This window comes from Penaeus vannamei, chromosome 30 (genome assembly GCF_042767895.1).
Source record: "Penaeus vannamei isolate JL-2024 chromosome 30, ASM4276789v1, whole genome shotgun sequence".
NCBI classification, from domain to species: Eukaryota; Metazoa; Arthropoda; class Malacostraca; order Decapoda; family Penaeidae; genus Penaeus; species Penaeus vannamei.
This window is the reverse complement of record NC_091578.1, coordinates 24,012,551-24,023,295: the sequence shown is the minus strand read 5'-3', so window position 1 is coordinate 24,023,295 and position 10,745 is coordinate 24,012,551. Positions and strand designations below refer to the sequence as shown.

At 42.3% G+C, this 10,745-nt stretch overlaps 1 protein-coding gene across 12 annotated transcripts in view; it reads right to left on the bottom strand.

Moving 5' to 3' along the window:
- Positions 1–659, bottom strand: part of LOC113824242 (zinc finger and BTB domain-containing protein 24) — an 85,376-nt gene extending 84,717 nt beyond the window's left edge. For 7 of the 12 annotated variants that reach the window (XR_011399799.1, XM_070143179.1, XM_070143176.1 and 4 more), the window contains exon 1: positions 501–659. The gene's annotated coding sequence lies outside the window, so the exon portion shown is untranslated. Of the gene's footprint in view, positions 1–165; positions 341–372; positions 398–500 lie in introns of those variants that run through there. The other 5 variants (XR_011399800.1, XM_070143178.1, XM_070143171.1 and 2 more) reach the window with 3 other exon arrangements.
- Between the last annotated feature and the right edge of the window lie 10,086 nt (positions 660–10,745).

Sequence of the window (10,745 nt, the reverse complement as noted above, 5' to 3'; positions counted from 1 at the left end):
TACTTGTTAACCTACTTGAGTCTTTAAAAATAAGATATATAGCTCCACTGCCATAAAATCATTACTCCTTGCTTGGCATCTAAAATTTAAAACAGCATTTGTAATCTGATATAAGTCCCAACGATTTCATTGTCCCTTCAACCAAAAATTGTATCTGTTCCTTACTCAAATATTGCAAAATTGCTGCTTATGTTACATGAGTTATCAAATCCTTATAAGTTTTCAATACTCCCTGTAGCCTCCAAGCAACACCCGCGGCAAAGTAACATAAATCTGTGCAAGGGACAGTTATCTTCCGGAAACCGAATTGTTCATGGGTTTTTCCCTGAGGTTCAAAGGTGCCGTGATTTATGCCGCAGCTTTCTCACTAACACCTGCATGCCTGTAGCTCTGGCTGATTTGTACTTGGAGTCCAAATATCATCTATTCTATGCTGTGTGTCATGATAGCAGCCGAACAAGAGTCAGTAGCATGAAAAAGGTGAATGAAAATTGACGCACCTCACGAATGCTGACCGAGGGAAGGTTTGTTTGGTTCCAACAATGACCGCAGCAATGGCAGGTACTCTGGGATAGACATACTTTTGGACGAATACTGTCGGTAATTTGAGTCTAATTCTGGCTTAAATATGTCACTTTCTTCGGAGAACTCAGCTTCTATCATGTAGACATCTTTTTCGGCTTTTCCCGATATACTATCTTCACTGTCTTAACTCATTTCTCTAGGGATAAACCAAACTCTTTAGAAAGTTTGCAATCAATGGGTATTTTGAATAAAAATATGACAATGGCAAATGGATGAATCAGTAAATATGGATCTCATCGATATATATTGTGATTCAAAATACTCCTCATTACATCGGTAATTACTTAATTCGCTGTACGTGTAACAAGGAAGCCAAAACCCCGTGTCAGTACAGTGCATGCGTTGATTGCATGCGTGCGCCCTCCAAACGCATTCGTCACGGTACCTTCTTTAGGCCTTAAGCGGATCTCCAAACTGTCACATTCAGATTTCAGATGATCATGATTACTCATTTAATAATCATATTCAATCCGCCATCAGCATCCATTAACAGGATCAAAGGAAAAAACTTCAATATCACACTCTGAAACAACCCGCAGATGCCGGCAAGTTTCCATCAACCAGTAAAATATAAACAAAGCACTTACGATTAAATACATGGCTAGCTTATTGAACATATCTATTAAACAACATTAAAAATATCTATCAAATTACGTAATAAATCAGAATTTGTAAATGTCTGAGATATTAAAGAATTTTGTAACATGCATCTCTTACGTTGACATTCCTCTGAGAAGCTTCATGATCCCGCTGCCCGAGTAACGGTATTCATAGCGGCCGCTTCGGCGCGAATGCTGGCACACGGACACTATGGCATATGGCAAGACAGTTGTATTCTAGACATTTCATACTTTCTCTCTCTCTCTCTCTCTCTCTCTCTCTCTCTCTCTCTCTCTCTCTCTCTCTCTCTCTCTCTCTCTCTCTCTCTCTCTCTCTCTCTCTCTCTGTCTCTCTCTCTCTCTCTCTCTCTCTCTCTCTCTCTCTCTCTCTCTCTCTCTCTCTCTCTCTCTCTCTCTCTCTCTCTCTCTCTCTCTCTCTCTCTCTCTCTCTCTCACATGTACATTGTGTGTGTTCATGTGTGTATATGTATGGATATAAGGAATATCTGTTATGGCTATCTATATGTCTATTCCTTATTCTGTCTATTATTTATACATCACCATGAGCATCATTAGGGAGAGCAATTGCCTTCCGCAAGGGCCACGCTCCCAAAATTTTTATAGCTTTATTTTCAGAGCTCATAGCTCTGGTCGCAGCTTTATTACATCTTCTAGAATACCTACCTTGCAACCCCCGCCCCTTCAAGAAACTGCTGATATGACGTCCCTGCTATCTATATAAGTACAATGTATGTATGTGCGAAGACAGAGAGCGAGTGGAGATACAGACAGATACACACATACATATGTGTGTGTGTGTGGATATATAGATACATACAAATATTAGGAATAGTCAAACTATACATATTCGCAAACGCAAATATGTGTACGTTTTTATGGATACTCGCATTAGCATTCCCTCCCGCATATTGTCATTCGATTTTTTGCGGCTATTGAATATCAATCTGGTATGCAAATCTGAAAAAGAATATTCAGCGACAGTGTATAAATGCAGTGAGATAGACAGTCAGACAGAGTGAGAGGGATGCAAAAGAGAGAGAATGACAGACAGATAGAGCAAAAATTTAAGTTTACGAGTTTGAAAGTGAGCACGACCGCTTCTTGATATGTATTTGCTTCACATGGTTGTGGTTTGCAGTCAGTGGCACTTGCGTATTGTTCTTCTTTCTTCTTTTATAGTGTTTTAGCCCAAACTACTTGCGTATTGGATACGCTCAGTGTGGGAGGGGGCATTCGTGCAATATGATGCTAAAGACGTTACTACAAAGGATATAAAAAAACATCCGTAAACTCTCGCCAATTGAAGTTATAGCAGTAATAGCGGAAACGATGAAGTCACTCGCATTTTAACGATGGCTCTTGATTAGAAAATCTGATAACTATATTCATAACAAAACCAAAGGAAACACCTTTCACCCTTGAGAAAGTGCACGTAGTCCCTGTTTTCGTGGCTGACAACGAATGAAGTGAAGGCGCGTCTTGGTGAGGTATTTTCCCGTTGCACCCACGAAGACCGCGCGTTTTTTCGAAGTTCGCGATGTGAAAAATAATGGTGCAGTCGGTATAGAGGTAAGTTGGGGAGAATACGTACCTCAGAATAAGTAAGCATTTATTCTTAAGTGCAATGAATGCGATATACAGGTGACAAAAGGCTTTATCAAGTGAGTGGGCTGGGGCGAGAAATGAAAACCAGGCATTTCGGACAAGCTGTCTACCAAGCAGGTATGGATTTGATGTAAAATGTAGCTGCATTTATTTCCTGATTAATTCTGATACGTCGAAATTGCCAATCGTATTGACAGTCACAAGCTCGTCTTCTCATGCGAGCCATAATATTCTTCTTTCTTCTTTTATTGGGTTTTAGACATACTATTCTTAATCCTGAGTACAATGCTAAACAACCCCCGACGGAGAACAGTTCCAGGCAGCGCTTCACTGAGCGTCCGGTAAACCGTGTCGGATTGTACTTGGATCAACCTGGGTTATTATTATTGAATAGCTATCCTCTTTGCAAGTTGCTTCGTGCCTCTAGTTTTATATAGTAGCCTAAGTTTATCTCTCTTGGACTTAAAGGGTATATACGCATAATGTCGCCCTGCAACACCCTCCAGCGGTGTTTTTTTATGATAGAGGTGTGGGTTCGAGTAAGATTACGTTCGAGCACTAAAGAATTCGTGATTGAAAGTGATAATGAGCGTCTTATCTTCTACTCTTTGGTTCGACGTTCAGTGCGATTTGAATTAGAATGTCTAGCTGACAATGGTCGACTGCGGCGAATAGTTAATGGTTGAAACAAATAAATGTACTAGATATCTAGGGTCACATAACACTATGGTAAAGTATTGTGAAAAGGGTAAATGAGTTAACGATTAGTATAAAGAGTGTTAAATGTCAAAGGTTAGTGTCATAGGATAGCACGATAGGGGAAAAAATTGGCAAAGAAGCTGTCCTGAAATAATCAACGGGTAATACGGGTGGATATGGCTGTTGGAGAAGTAGCAGAAGAGTCTGGGGGATGAGATAAGAGGACGGGGGAAGGAGGTGAAATATTAGGAAGAACGTCAGGAGAGAGAGGGGAATTACGTGAGTATCCAGGTGGGAGAGGTAAGGATAATGGAGAACCGAAAGGGATTGGTGTACATGGAGGAGAGGATGGGGTTTGTTGGGAAAGAATAGGAGGGAGAGGGGTAGCGGAACTTGTGAGGGAGGAAGATGGATATCGGCAAATGCTTTGAATGTAGAGGGACTAGGAATTAACGGATTGGAGGGTGGATGAGGGAGCGGAACATTTTTTTGTGTCATGTCTAGGAATTTTTGGATGTCTCCAAGATTTACTGGAGGGGATTTGGATAGGGAAGTATCAGAGACAAAGGATATCTTGTGAGGAAGGGAAGAGGAAAAGGAAGCGAAGTGGAGTAGAACGTTTAGATTATCTGGTGCGACGCGTAAAGTGAAGGGGGGGGGGGTAGACATCGGGGAAGTGGTAGAGATTGGAGCATCTGGATTTAGAATGGAAAAGGGATTTGGCTGGGGGATAGGGAGACTAAAGCTAGGATGTTTCAGGGTAGAGAGAAGATATAGGGCAAGGTCTATATAAGTATTTATATAGACCTTGATATAGGGTAGCTCCTATAAAATACGTTATGGGAGTCACTACGGTTGGCACATGTACGTGAATGAGCAGTGGAATTTGAAAGGTCATAACCGGGTTCGGCACATAGAGGGCAGCAGGCTGTGGAGCGAGTGTCTGGCTGGGTGTCCAAAATGCCAACATTTCTGACATAGACGGGGAAGGGGTTGATATGGTCGGACATAGTAGGACAATCCACCAATATAAACTTCATGGGGGAGGTCATGTCTACGTAGGTGGCTGTGTGGGGGGGGGGGGTCGCAAAGAAACGATCCCACTTGGCTTTGAGAGTAATCAAAAGGTTTGCAGAGGTAGAGGCCGTTGAAGGACGAGGGCGAGAGGAAGGTGGGGTGGTGTTGAGTGGAGCAGTTCTGTGTGAGGGAGGACAGTAAGGATGGAGAGTAATAAGAAGGGAAGAGGGGGTAGCCATTGAAGAAGGCTGTGCAGTAAGAAATGGAGAAGAGAATGTTGGGAAAGAGGAAAGGATGTATACTGGAGGTTGAGTAATACTCTGGGTGGGTAGTTCAAAATGGATGCGTTGTTTGTAAACGTTCATAACTGACATAAGGCCAGCCTTTCATCCTTTCAGCACGGTTCTCACATCATAGGAATGGGGCAGAAAAGGGGGATAAAGAAGATACGGAAGAGGAAAGGAGGAGAAGAAAAGACCAAGCAAAATTAGTTGAAGCGAGGGCTGAAGCCCAAAGCAGGGGCAATCCCTACATTGGGCTCCAGTCTCCGTCTCCTGAGACGGAGACGGTATTGGGAGAGTATGGCCTACAGCGGTGATTTTTTTTTTTTTTCTTAAACACAAACACGTCCCATGTGTCAGCCACGCTTCCGATACCATTGTTGTAAGCTTCCACCGACACAGACGGAAATGTCTACCCAAGCAGGAAGGTCATTCCATCCAGTCTTTTGAGCGATTCATTAACCTTTCTCTATATTTTCCATAACTTTAAAGCTGTAGTCTTCGAAACACGCAGGACCTTGTATGGCATAACTTGGTAGCTCAGTTTGCGTTTGGTTTTTAACTGTACATTCTAATTTACATTTAGATACTGTAAGGTTAGATTCCTGTACATTCTGATTACTTTCTAAGAATATTCGTCTTACTCCCTAGCTCGTTTCATGGGTAACTTATTATTGGTTATTACTTATTTTATTGATTTACAAAAATATAGGTCTGACCCTGTATTTATTAATTCATGGAATTCATGTCGAGCAAATTGCAACAGGAACAACGATGGGCATATTCGTGTGTTTTCTGGTTCTTCCCTTCGTTATTCCTGTGTTTATTTATTCATTCTTATTTGAATATATAAATTTGTTTCAGCTTGTATGTGACTCTTTGGACGAAGAAAGAAACACGCACAGTGAACATAGGCGCACACACGAGAACAGTAGCGAGATAACTATGGACTCAGACAAGAGACGAAAGGAGCAGTGGACAGAGATAGCGCCACAGTACCTGGATGACCTGAAGAAGGTGATCCTCGGAGGGAAGCATGAAGTCGCCCTTGAAGAAGCCGGACCGAAGGCTTGGGTCGTCTCCCTCTCCTCCCTCTCCTATTCCACTTCTTCCCTCTCCTCCCTCGTTTTTCTCCTTCTTTTCCTTTCCCTCCCTCTCCTCTCTCTTCCCTCTTCTCCCTCTTTTCCCTTCCCTCCCTCTTCACTCTCTTCCTCTCCGTCAGCACCCTCGAACCCCATTTTCTAACCTAAAGACATGCTCCTCCTTGCCCAAGGGCGATCCAAGGATGTCATTCTCGGGATAAGTGGAGGATTAGGCCAACCATTCAGTCACTTTGGCTTATCTGAATGTATTCGGATTGTCCATGGAAGAAAATAAGGAGCAAGAGGGCACGTCCTAAATCTTAACACATGCACGCACAGTTGTTTGATATTAACAGTTTGCTTCTGCTGGAAATCCTGTCGAAGATGAACACCTGGACCAAGACAGCATCCAGAGAGCGCGTCTCCGTTTATCTGTCAGGGTACTTATGTCTTTTTCTCTACGTATTTACGCTTGTATACATATTTATATGTGTGTGTGTGTGTGTGTTTATGTATGGGAAAGGCTAGATCAGTAGCAACTCGAGGAGGTCATGACGTCACGATTTTGATGGCGTCACAAAAGTTGCGATTCTGTTTTTGGGAAAAAAAGCACATAGGTTTATTTTGATGGCGGCACCCACGACCTGGCCGGATATCCCGCTCTGCTGGCAAGAATTATGCCAAAAAGTGAATGGACAATTTTATAGTGAAATTGATGATAATGATAATTTTTCACTCGAATCATAAGAAATTACGAAGTCGCTTCCACCACGGTATTCGTGCACTACTGTACGAGCGGTGAATATGGAAAGTCTGCTGAAGGGAGTCAAGCCCAAAGCCAATATTTTTCAGGTAATTAAGTATACCTACTTTTATTGATACCTCTATGTACTCAATGAATGAATGAAAGGTATTTTATTTAATGCATAGAATACCAGGCCAAGAAAACTTTAAGAAGTCAAAAACGCCTGAAAAACCATTGAAACTTTAACACTTGGATATTGTACAAAATGTAAACATGAATATTTGCTATTCTAAAGATAGCCCGGCATCGTATCCTGCACATTATATAAATTACCTTTCATTCATTACTTGAATGCATAAAGGTAATACTAAAAGTAGGTTTACGTAATTCCTTCAAGCTGAGTAAAAATTACAGACCTTTGGCTTGATTCCCACTGCGAGCAATTCCACTTGAGAAACATTCATACATAAACATAATCATCCACTCTTCTCATCCACAGGGCTATTTTGGTGATAGTTCAATGGAAATGTAATCATTAAAATAATTATTTCCCATCCTATTTGAAAATTGAAAAGACCAAAATGAATAATAAACCCTGTTTTTTTTCTAAAACCAGAATCGCAACTTTTCTAACGTCATCAAAATCTGACGTCATGACCTCCTCGAGTTGCTACTGATCTAGCCTTTCCCGTATATTTATGTGTATGTATGTATGCATGTACATACAGAAAGAGATAGAGAGACAGAAAGAGAGCATGCCATTTACTTGAGACCCTTTGCTTTTTCGAGAATCCTAATTATCCCTGTCCGCACTCATGTCATTCGGACCTTTAATGATAACGTCCGGGAGCCGAGGCCGAGAGAGCAGCTGTGAGCATAGGCCTATATAGATTTAGACTGGCTGTGAGCGAGAGATGAGCAAGGGGAATGGGACGATGCAAGAAAAGGCGTCTTGAGGGTCTTCTTGCGACCAAGGTATATAGTACTCGGTTTCTCCCTCCGACTCCAATCTACGGTTACTAGTCAACTCGTGCCCAGGTCGACTCGTACCCTAGTCGACTCGTAACCTACCCTAGCCTAACCTAGACACCAGGTTACGAGTTGACTAGGGTACGAGTTGACCTACTGAATCTACTGGCTGCCCTACTAAAGTTGAGCTCTGAATGAGTCAGGTAAGACTCATTACGTTGGAAATACGGTTATATCTTTCGCCATCCGAAAGTATCCTGTGCAAATGCTCCGACGAGACCCAACTTTCAATTCCCCCTCAGTCACGATTCGGAGAAATATCGGAGGCTCTGATAATGTCACCTTTTGTATCTCCTCATCCCCTGCCCCATATTTCCTCAACATTACCCGTCGTGTGTCTCCGGAACAAGAAAAACGCTTTAAAAACAAAAATTACGAAAAAAACGCAGTCAACAATACAATCGACGACAAAACATGATAAGTAAGCATCACCAAAGACATCCTACCAATAAAAAGAAAAACTTACTTATCCATCTGCAACCCTCCCTCTCACCACGAGTCTTAACTGATATTTAGCGCCGTGGCCACCGAAATTCTGCAATTAATTACGATTAGGGAGTAAACCCGTTTCCGGGGACGTAAAATACCGTGTTATAGAACATTCAACAGTAGATTTCACAAACTCGAATCAGACCATTTATATACACAAGACATTTTTTTTGTATATATGTTAAAAATCTATGATCATAGAATATTTCACACAAAAAAGGGATGTCCTATGAACTACAGTTTGTGATAACGACCAGTCATGGCTCTCCTCTCTGTCTGTCACGGGGGACTATAGGCGTCTAGACTCGGGCATTAAGGACGATTTTACTTTCCTCCGCACGACGCGCTTGGTTATTATGAGCAAGACCAACGCTGTTCAGACAAGTTCCTTTTAGGACCAAAATTCCAGTCACGATGATGATAGCTATAGTCTAGGATAGCCACACGGAGCGCATAGTCCGGGAAAATACGGTACTCAGGTTTCCATGCGTAACTGAGGCTACATATATGTATGTATATCTATATGTATTTATGTATACACACAAATATATATATATATATATATATATATATATATTATTCATTTATATACATTTATAAATAGAAAGATAGATATAACTAGATATATAGATATACATATTTATACACAAATATTTGTATATACGACGGGGACGGGTACAGCCGTCATGGATCATCTCGACATCGCGCCGGGTACGGCTTTGGCCGTCAGGATTCGCACTTTGTTCCTGCCTTCACGCAGGTGTGTTCGTCATGATGGAATACCCTCATAATGGACTGTCCTCGAACTTAATTCATAATTTTTAAATGCTACATTATTGTAGTATATACTGCATATTATTTGATGCGTGTACTAGTTTCCTGTGGAACTCCTTGGGGCACGGAGCTGGGCATACGGATTCACTACAAACCCGACACATCTTCCTCGTCTCCCTCCGTCCGCGGGGCCGCCTCCAGCAATGTGCAAAATGGTGTGTCCTCAGGGATGTGAACCTCTGCAGCAGGAGGAGCATCATCAGCAACGGGAGCAGGAATTGGAGAAGGAGGCTGAGTGTGGGATGGAAGTTGCCTTTTCTCTCTCCCTGCTCAGGAGCTCGCTGACAGGCTCTAGCTTGAACTCCACCTGTTCACTTTGCATAAAAGAACCCGATTATCATATCCAGGATATAATAATATCTTTCCGTATAAAGGATAAGTCCGATGTGCGAAGCTGAGCCTCGCCCGGGCTATGAGTGGAGCTCGGCCTGTGTCGTCTCGATCTACGTTTGTCACCAAGTGCTGACGCGACAGAGCTGAGTCCTTACCTACCATGGTGCCTCCAGGTGACAATTGCAATTCTCGTGCCTGGGCGGGGCGTGAACAGCCGACCCATCGAATGAGAGGCTGACACGTTTACCACTGTACAAGAAGCTGATCTTTTTATGACCTGTTCTGGCCCTTTAATATTTTCTTAGCAAATCAAGCCACTCTATCGGAGCACGTTAATTGGCGGAAAAAATAACGTGAATCACGTGACAGAGGGGGAGAGGCTATATTCCCTCTAATCCAGAGGAATAAAGTGCTCCCGCCATGCAAACTTTACCGACAAAGCATCAGATATCCGACTACATGTTGAAGACCAACGCCCGGGTGACACCCTGGGATCTTATCAGGCTTCCAAGTCCAGCAAGTACCTCAGAGAGGCCTCTGGCATAAACTCAGAAGCAATAGAATCGAGTCTCAGGTATGGTCCATCCAGACCTACAGCCTCCAGTCAAAAAAACCTTAGCCGGTTATAGACTCGGGTTGAGTGTAAGACTCTGAGTTGTCTGACCCAATATAAAATTCCATCCATATTCGAATGGTTTTGATAAACTGTTCCACTGATAAAGGATTTAAAACCTACCAGATGCTCCTGTTAACCAGAACTTGCAAAAATGGAGGCAGTGCAATTACCCCAGATTTATTCACAAAACAAGAGCTCATAGATGGAAGAAAGGTGAGCATCATAGCTTTCTCTTGCAAAAACAGCAAAATCAAGATAGTATTACTTGGCATATAACTGGATATTATAAAATCTCATAACGTTACTGAGGCTTCCCGAGTTTAGGAAGAAATAATCCTCGCTGAACAAGTATTGATCACAATACCAGGAGGCTCTTTTAACTCTCGACTTTGAAAGTTGAGGCATCTGCAGCCTCAGTGTATATGTAGCCAATTCATACTGGTGTTTCAAGTGCTACAGATATGGCCATCTCAATTCCACATGAAGCCTATGTAGCAGGTACACAACACAAAAGTTTGATTTCATGCTTGATGTACCAAAGAATGGCCATCACAAGGGCAGTTGTAAGGCCAAATTCCTGCGAAGCCAAATAAATTGATCGTCTCAATTGCCATGAGTCAATGTAACTTAGGAGCTACCGCTGCTGTGGTGGAGAATAATATTGTGTGCTGACCTGACTATCATGAGGAATCATCCTCTTGGGTGCTCTCTAACACCTGTGACACAGCACAATCCCACATTAAGGTGGAAGAGAACAACTGACAGAATTTTCAGGCTACCGTGGCTGATTGGCTTGCAACAAATGAACGC